At 40.6% G+C, this 9,454-nt stretch overlaps 1 long non-coding RNA gene across 2 annotated transcripts in view; it reads left to right on the top strand.

Moving 5' to 3' along the window:
• The first annotated feature begins 995 nt into the window (after positions 1-995).
• The window catches only part of LOC137544157 (uncharacterized), a 63,210-nt gene continuing 54,751 nt past the window's right edge, over positions 996-9,454 (top strand). For both annotated transcript variants that reach the window (XR_011025743.1, XR_011025742.1), the window contains exons 1-2: positions 996-1,377; positions 1,459-1,551. This is a non-coding gene — a long non-coding RNA (uncharacterized lncRNA). The remainder of the gene's footprint in view (positions 1,378-1,458; positions 1,552-9,454) is intronic.

The raw sequence follows: 9,454 nt of genomic DNA, 5'->3' as shown, positions 1-9,454 counted from the left end.
ATGCAGACATTAGATCAATGTGCAAAGAGCAGAAAGTTTTTTCTCTCCATGCCCTAACTTGTCAGTCTCTCAGGATGGGGCCCCCTGTGGCTTCTGGGCCCCCCTGCAGCTGCATCCATTGCAGGGTCTATTGTTACTCCCCTGGGAGGGGGAGAGCAGGGCATACAATCCTCTTCACACAGCAGAAAAAAAAGTGAAAACACAGTGCTGTGTGACAGAGGCTGCTCATTGTGGGCTCTGGGGTGCTTAAAGACTGGGTTCCATGGCTCCTTCACAGCTAATATACTTTCAATAACTGTATTTTAACACTTAATATAGAAGTTCATGGTATGTAAATAAAGTGGGGCATAGTACTGTATTAACTAGGCCTATTTTTAACATGGAGTCTCAAGCAATTAGAAAGCCCACTTACCCAGCATCAGCTGATCCCCATCTATGCCAGATAACCAAGACTCTACTACATACAGTTTATGTATATATACATACACAGTGTGTGTATATATACATACACAGAGTATTTGAGTTATGATTTAAATTCCATTGAGAAATATTCAGTGCTGGGGGTACCGGGGTACCTTTCAAGCAACATGATCCCCTCCTATCAGCTGCCACAATTGTCCCCCCTCTACCTGTAATCACTGCTGACCGGCTGTCCCTTCTTTACCTGGATACTCACTCACACGATGGGTGAGTGGAGATGATGCAATAAACAAAAAGACAGACATCAGAAATGTACACTTTCTATTTGCAGTATATCATAAACTGTGTTTTATTAGCAATATGCAAAATATTTGAAAACAATACTTTAAATAATGTCAAGATATTTTCCTGAAACACCCTTTGCAATATCCGTAAAAGCTTTATGAAAAAATACATATCATACCTTCCAAACACAGGGAGAAAGAAACTGAGCTCTCGGCTCCTTCTGCCTGAACAGAAATACTGGGCTACAGCTGTGCATTAGTCACCATGGAGACATTTGGAGTTTGACTATAACTATAAATTTAGATGCACCACTTTGCTTTGGTATCACAAAAATAGGCATTTTAGCCTCCCGATCACATACAGACAAGAAAATGAAAGAGGAGAAGGAGCATAAATCTTTATGAGTGTGCAGATCCAACAGGTCCATTTACTTTAACCTCGTCTGCACCAGGCGTTTACCAGTTATGTGATTCTTTTATATGTCAGAGCATAGAGAGCATCATGCTTTATTAACCCCCCTTCCCGCCAGCGCTTTTTTTCCCCTCTTTTTTTGCATGACGTGTTTTGAAGTGTGTGCTCACAATAATGACTTCGGCTAGTTATTCTAGAAAGATTATTTTTTAATACAAAGGAAGAATAAGAGGATTATTACTGGGAAGCCATTTAAACCAGGTATAATAAGAGTGAGTAATTCTAAGTGAAAAGTAGATATTAGAGCTGCAGTTAACCAGTCTGCATTTACTTACCTTTCAGAAGCTAATTATCTACAAGTAAAAAAAACAGAAAAAAAAAACCACGCTATTGGTAATGCGGCAGCACAATATTCACTTCAGGCGTCTGAGCACAGTATGTATAATTTTGTACCTCCATAAGGCTTAATGCTTAAAACCAAAGTGCCCTTAAAAGTGATTTTAAAAATCCAAATATTGTTTATTGTCCATTGTGAAATTACATTTTTTTTGTGTTGCTCTTGATTGAAAAGCTATGTTTTTACATTATTTTTGCAAAATGATTAGAACTAAGGGGAAGCAGAGATTAAAATGTAGGCTGAACAGCTTAAAGGCAATATCGGATTCAGTCAATACTAAAAAGGAAATTTCGGTTTTGTTATACAGTAAAATTGCCATAATATAGATGGGTAATGCACAAACCCTTTTGCAGATTAGTGCATATTGTCCTTATTTGCAACCTTGGCAACAGTATGCTATTTGGGGGACTTTTGGCAAGAGGGAGATAAGAAGCTTGCTTTTCTGTAGAAATAATTTGCTGCACAGGTCAGGGAAGAACATTTCTTACTCATTTTCTCCACCAAATCTGTATTTTGTACCAATATCTTTATTTTATATCAGTGTATTTAGTTTGATGTATCCATGTTTGTTTATCATGCAGATGAGTGGTTCCCAGATACCAAAATTAAGCAATTGACCCTAAATGTAATAGCTACTGTGCCCCTCAGATACAGAAATAGATACAAAAATTATGCAGCCATGTGTCTTAAAATTAAATAGTTACATATGCACATGCTTCCAAATAAAGTAATCAAGTAGCCACATACCTCCAGATAAAATAATCAAGTAGCCATATGCCTCCAGAGGAAATAATCAAGTAGCCATATGCCTCCAGAGGAAATAATCAAGTAGCCACATGCCTCAAGAGGAAATAATCAAGTAGCCACATGCCTCCAGATGAAATAATCAAGTAGCCACATGTCTCCAGATGAAATAATCAAGTAGCCACATGTCTCCAGATGAAATAATCAAGTAGCCACATGTCTCCAGATGAAATAATCAAGTAGCCAAATGCCTCCAGATGAAATAATCAAGTAGCCAAATGCCTCCAGATAAAATAATCAAGTAGCCACATGCCTCCAGATGAAATAATCAAGTAGCCACATGTCTCCAGATGAAATAATCAAGTAGCCAAATGCCTCCAGATAAAATAATCAAGTAGCCACATGCCTCCAGATGAAATAATCAAGTAGCCACATGTCTCCAGATGAAATAATCAAGTAGCCACATGTCTCCAGATGAAATAATCAAGTAGCCACATGTCTCCAGATGAAATAATCAAGTAGCCAAATGCCTCCAGATAAAATAATCAAGTAGCCACATGCCTCCAGATGAAATAATCAAGTAGCCACATGCCTCCAGATGAAATAATCAAGTAGCCACATGTCTCCAGATGAAATAATCAAGTAGCCAAATGCCTCCAGATAAAATAATCAAGTAGCCGCATGCCTCCAGATGAAATAATCAAGTAGCCACATGCCTCCAGATGAAATAATCAAGTAGCCATATGCCTCCAGAGGAAATAATCAAGTAGCCACATGCCTCAAGAGGAAATAATCAAGTAGCCACATGCCTCCAGATGAAATAATCAAGTAGCCACATGTCTCCAGATGAAATAATCAAGTAGCCAAATGCCTCCAGATAAAATAATCAAGTAGCCACATGCCTCCAGATGAAATAATCAAGTAGCCACATGCCTCCAGATGAAATAATCAAGTAGCCACATGCCTCCAGATGAAATAATCAAGTAGTCACATGCTTCCAGATGAAATAATCAAGTAGTCACATGCCTCCAGATGAAATAATCAAGTAGCCCCATGCCTCCAGATGAAATAATCAAGTAGCCCCATGCCTCCAGATAAAATAATCAAGTAGCCACATGCCTCCAGATGAAATAATCAAGTAGCCCCATGCCTCCAGATGAAATAATCAAGTAGCCCCATGCCTCCAGATGAAATAATCAAGTAGCCCCATGCCTCCAGATGAAATAATCAAGTAGCCCCATGCCTCCAGATAAAATAATCAAGTAGCCACATGCCTCCAGATGAAATAATCAAGTAGCCCCATGCCTCCAGATAAAATAATCAAGTAGCCCCATGCCTCCAGATGAAATAATCAAGTAGCCCCATGCCTCCAGATGAAATAATCAAGTAGCCCCATGCCTCCAGATGAAATAATCAAGTAGCCCCATGCCTCCAGATAAAATAATCAAGTAGCCACATGCCTCCAGATAAAATAATCAAGTAGCCACATGCCTCCAGATGAAATAATCAAGTAGCCCCATGCCTCCAGATAAAATAATCAAGTAGCCCCATGCCTCCAGATAAAATAATCAAGTAGCCACATGCCTCCAGATGAAATAGTCAAGTAGCCCCATGCCCCCAGATGAAATAATCAAGGAGCCACATGCCACATGTCTCCAGATGAAATAATCAAGTACTGTAGTCAAATGCCTCCAGATAAAAGAATCAGTAAAAGTAATTGCATGTTTCCGGATAAAAGAATCAAGTAATCACATGCCTCCTAATAAAGGAAACAAGTAGTCATAGTCACATGCATCCATACAAAATGATTCAGTATTCATATGTTTCCAGATACAATAATTGGGTTGTAAAATGCATCCAGATACAATAATTAATTATAGTCACATGCCTCCAGGCAATATTATTAAGCAGACAGGTGCCCCAAAATAAAAGAATTAAGAAGACAAGTGCCCTCTATGTACAATAATTAAGTCATGCCCCCCCAGATAAAATAATTAAAGTGAACCTGAAGCAATAGATAAAAAAAAAGTGAAATACTCACCTATGTAGAGGGAAGGCACTGGATCATATAGAAACTTCCCAGTCCTGTCTCAGTCCCCTCATTCCACTGCATGCCCCTGGCTGAAGTTAGCTCCCCCCTCTCCTCCCCTCAGGCCAATACTGTTATCTAGATGTACATTACACAGTCATATATAGTCATATCACCCCCCCCCCCCATATAGGTAGACAAATGTCTCCCCAGATATAGCCAGTTCACCCCCACCAGTATTGGTAGCCAGATGTCCCCTCCCCCAATAAATGCAGCCAAATGTCTTTTACCCAGCCCAGTAGAGGAAGTCCCCAGTTGTCCCCTCCCACAGTATATGTAATCAGATATCCCCCCTCCCTCCCAGCCCAGTGAACCAGCATAAGTTCTTCTGATGAAGCCATGATCTAAGCTGGGACAATGCTTACACTGCCACTGATGGTTGCAAAACAAAAGTTTTTGTGGCCCCCTCCCATCCTGCAGAGTTTTGCAAGCAGGTTCAACTCACATGTCCTGAATACAACACCAAATCTCGCTCTTTTTCTCTGATGATTAGTGGATGGTTACCATGGCTCCAGTGGTCACCTCTCATTATGGCATGAGAGGCAACAGCTGGAACCATCGAGAATGGATGCTGTGCAGCAGAGGAGAGGAGATCGGTGAGATCTGGCACTGGATCCAGGACATGTTGTGAGTTGAATCTGCTTGCAAAACTCTGCAGGGCTGGGGAGGCCATAGAGAACTTATACTGGGTAACTGGGTGGGCAGAAAAGGGAAGGGGGCCACAAAGAACTTATGCTGAGTCACTGGGTAGACAGGATAGGGGCCAGGAGGAGGCTGTAGGGTAGGGGACCCGGTATGGGACTTCGTGAGGCCCACGGCAGGCCCCTCTTTTGCCTGAAATTCCCTCAGGGCCTGAGGCAGTTGCCTCAGTTGCCTTGTGGGCAATCCAGTCCCTTCTTGATCCATTCCAGTCTGTCTTTTTCTCCAAACATTCTCCAGAAACAGATCTTACTAGAGTGGACAATTATCTCCTTACAGCTGAAGACCTTTTTTTCCATACTCATCCTTCTTGAGCTCTGCATTTGATACTGATGATGACCACACTTTAATCCTTCAGATACTTTAATGTGTAGATATAAAGGGCCTCTATCTTTCAGGAAGGCCTTTCACAGCCGCTTATTTAGATCAGATCTCTTCTTTACATCCTTTGTCTATGGAGGTACCTTCAGGGCTCTGTCATCTAACCTCTCTTATTGTCCCTCTACATGCATGATCTTGAGAACTTAATTAACTTATTTGGTTTTCAGTATTGCTTATATGTAGATGATTCACAACTGTACCTCTCAGCCAAATCCAGGGATTAGGGACGACCCAAGGCAGCTAAGGCTAGTAATGGACATTTCCACAGCCTGTTCGGTGCCCTTTGGAGCTCATGTTATTGTGTGACTAACACATTCTATGTGTTTACAAGGCCTGAGGAATGGTCATAGACTCGGAAAAAAAAAGCTGGCAAATTTGTCACCTAAGAAATGCAGTTGTCATAATTCAATCTCAATCAAGATCAATGATATGATATGATTATTGATTGTTTTTATTCATACGTCTTATCTTGGAAGAAGAAACCAACTGTAGAAGTCGCCCTATATTAATAGTGATCTAAAATGCGGATATATAAGAACAATAGTAGTCTGATCTTACCTCCTTTAAGGAACAAACCACATGAGGTTAATATAAAGTTTATTGATGCACACAAGACAACGCATTTCACAGGTACTGGCCGCTTCCTCAAGTCAATGTAAAGTGCCTTAGTATTAGCATTCACGAGTGTGGGCATCTCTGTTATCTTGGAAGAGGTCTAGTTATTTCACTGTGAAGTTTGTTGCTTTCATGAAAAAGAAAAAAGCAATTTTGTACAAAATCATATTACATGGTGTATTATTGCATGTTTGTTTCTTACGCTGTAAAGCACCACAGAATATGTTGGCACTTTATAAATCAATGATAATACTGGTAATTCAGTCTTTATCTAAATAAGGATTGTTCCTCCAATAGCCTGCCCCAGCTTCCGATAAGAACTGCAGACAGAGAAGAGGAAGGGCTTGATTCACAAAGCGGTGCTAACCTACTTAGCACGTCTAAAGTCTTTAGACGTGCTAACCAGGGTGCTAAGTAGGTTAGCACCGGATTTCTCAATCAGATCGCGCGCTAAGTACTGCGCACAAAGTTTTGCGCGCGCAAAGTCCTATGCGCGCTCTAAGTCCCATAGGCTATAATGGGCACTTTGCGCGGAGCGCCCTGCGCTCTGTGCAGTGTGCGTGCATAACTTAGCGTGCGATACTTTTCACGTGCAAATTAGCGCGCGAAAAGCTCTTTTAGATGTGCTAAGGGGCTTTTCACAGGCGTGCTAACAGTTAGCACTGCTTTGTGAATCAAGCCCGAAATCTTTATTCCATTATGGCACTTAGAGCCATTGCTTTATACTTGAAAGGCATATCACCAATCAGTAAAACTTAAGAATATTGTTAGTTGGGAAAACTAGACCACCCTCTGTTTTTACTGCTTTTACTGTTTTAGTATTTTCCTTACTGAACACCTGACTAAATGCTTTAAGCTGCAATTTAGGTTATTTTACAAATGTCATACTGTAATTTTGATTCACCCAATTGCAAACCGAAATCTAAAAGAAAAAATCAGACATCTCATGCAGAAAAGCGAGATGGCCATATCTGGTGAATTCTGCATGTTTAAAAGGCTTGTTTCCCATTAAAGCAGACCTATACCAAGGAATTAAACTTTGCATATATCATTAGCAGGCAGCATGGTTATTACTCAGCTTTTATTCTGCCATTTCCCTCCCTGCTTCTCTAGCTCTGTAATAAAGGAACCTGGCTCATTTTCAATTGATCTTTATTGAACAAGCCAAGCACTTAACTGTTCAGTTCTTTCCTGATTGATATGTGCATAGGCATATGAGCCTTTTCATATGAGCAGAAATATGTGTACTTTTTTATCATTCTGAAGTGTATCTTAAAAACCATTAAATATGCTCCTCTACCTGCGTACCTATGGTACCGTACTGAGGAAAAACAGTAGCCAAACTTAATTCTCAGCAGGTCTTTGTGACGCTTCTATAATAAACACAGGGATTTGAGAGGGAATGTGCCTACATAAATAAAGCAGCCAATATGTTTATTGGTGGTACATTGGAAAAGACTAGAAAGGATTGGGATGCGCTTGAGTAGTAATATTGCACTGACCCCTAGGGGGAGCTACTCTCTGTCACACTCGACACACTACAAAAAAGACTTGCAGAGAGTATCTTCAAAACAGTATCAAAAGATACTTTTTTGATACTGTTTTGAAGATACTCTCTGCAAGTCTTTTTTGTGGTACATTGGAAAAGTCAGTTTCTTACAGTCAATTTTATCTTCCCATTCCCTACTTAAATTAAAGGGCTTCCATTCTGAAAACTCAACCTTGTATTTTATAAAGTCCACCCAAAAAGTCAGGATTGATGAATGCAGGGAGTCTCTCATAGTAGGTGTTGCAAATGGGACAGAAAGAAGACATTCATTTTTGGTGTACATTATGGGAGATTGATGGACATGTGGAGGCTGATTTGACACTCAACTTTCAAATGATCTTCCCTATGAGAGAGAGGGGTGGGCCAGGTATGAGAAAAGATTCAGACATCCAGGCTAAATCTGATGTGGGGATCGGCAGCAAATTTTATTTAAAAGGGAATCATGTGATCTTCAAAGTTGGGGATTCCTATAGATGAGCATAGGAAAGTTATGGTGCATGCATGGACCTACTCTGTGTTAGATGAGGAGCAGGGGGAGAAAGGAAGGTAAATAATTTGAGAAAACGGGTTTTTAACTTTAGATTACTGTAAAGTAATACTTAAAAGAATGTGGCAGATTATGCTTAGATAAAATTGAAAGCTCCTGTTTACAATGTATGGTGATATGTTAAAATGAATTTTTTCCTGTGGTACAGATTAAAAAAGATAAAACTTGATACAGATAAAGCCATGTCTAAACTGTCCATTTTTTTTTTAACCTCTCTAGCATTTTCTGCAGGATTTCTGTGCAAAAAGTGGTTCAATTAATTTTCGTAAAATTTTTGCTTGCAACTTATTAAAATCCATCAAGCAAGGGTCTAGTATACATTTTGAGTATAATAAAAGTTTCAAAACAAAATAATGTCAATTAAATTAAAATTTTAACTTTGTAATCACAAATAGAAAAATCCTCCTCAAATATGGATGAAGATATAAATCTACAGATGCAGAAATAAATACCATACATTGTTTGCCTAAAACATCTCTTTTGTGTTGTACAACAACTAAGGGCCAATTCACACGCACACTTGCACATCATTTACTGCCATTTATGCAAAAGCAGCATTTTTATATTTTATTTTCCACTGTCTGGAAGCAGCAGGGTCTCTGGGGCCCATTAGCGCCGTACTCCTATGTCCCCCTGCAGGATGAAAAATGACGATTGCTGGGAATCGCCGCTGAAAGTCGACAAATGCTTTTCTGCACGCTTGCAGAAAAGCATTTGGATGAAACTTTGGGCAGGTGATTGAGACATCCGCCTGAACCAGCCCTAAAGGTCCATACACACGCTGGTCTGACCTCTGAGTGGTGCACCATAACGACTGTCGTGGTGGGGGTGGTCATAATGGTCAGACCAGCATGACTACATCAGGCGCACAATGATTGCATGAAGAAGATGCAGCATGTTAGATTTTTAGCAATGCTCGAGCACAGCACAATAGCATTGTTCTCGCTTCTCCCACCACCAGAAACTTCTCCATTACACACGCTCATCGTTTCTCCCCCCTGCATAGGAAAAGATGCATTGTGTGCAAAGGCTGATGACACTTCTGTATAGTGTCATTAGTGCACTGTCACCTTTGGCTGATGACACCTCTGTTGCGATGCGTGGGTGGGGGGGGGGGGCGAAAGTGCAAAAAGCGCATCTGACTTAGCAGCTTCCAGCAGGTGGGGAGGTGCAAAGAACAATGCTGTCTTGCTTAGGCATAGCTAAAGGTCCAACATGCCAGACCTTTAGGTATCGTCATTGGGCCACTGCACACACTCTGGTCTGCTGCACAGCTCTTAGCCATTGTGGTTGTTATAGTCCGTCACGCCCGAGTGT

The sequence above is a fragment of the Hyperolius riggenbachi genome, chromosome 2 (assembly GCF_040937935.1).
Source record: "Hyperolius riggenbachi isolate aHypRig1 chromosome 2, aHypRig1.pri, whole genome shotgun sequence".
Classification (NCBI taxonomy): Eukaryota; Metazoa; Chordata; class Amphibia; order Anura; family Hyperoliidae; genus Hyperolius; species Hyperolius riggenbachi.
The sequence above is the reverse complement of the archived record's forward strand: the minus strand, read 5'-3'. Positions and strand labels throughout refer to the sequence as shown.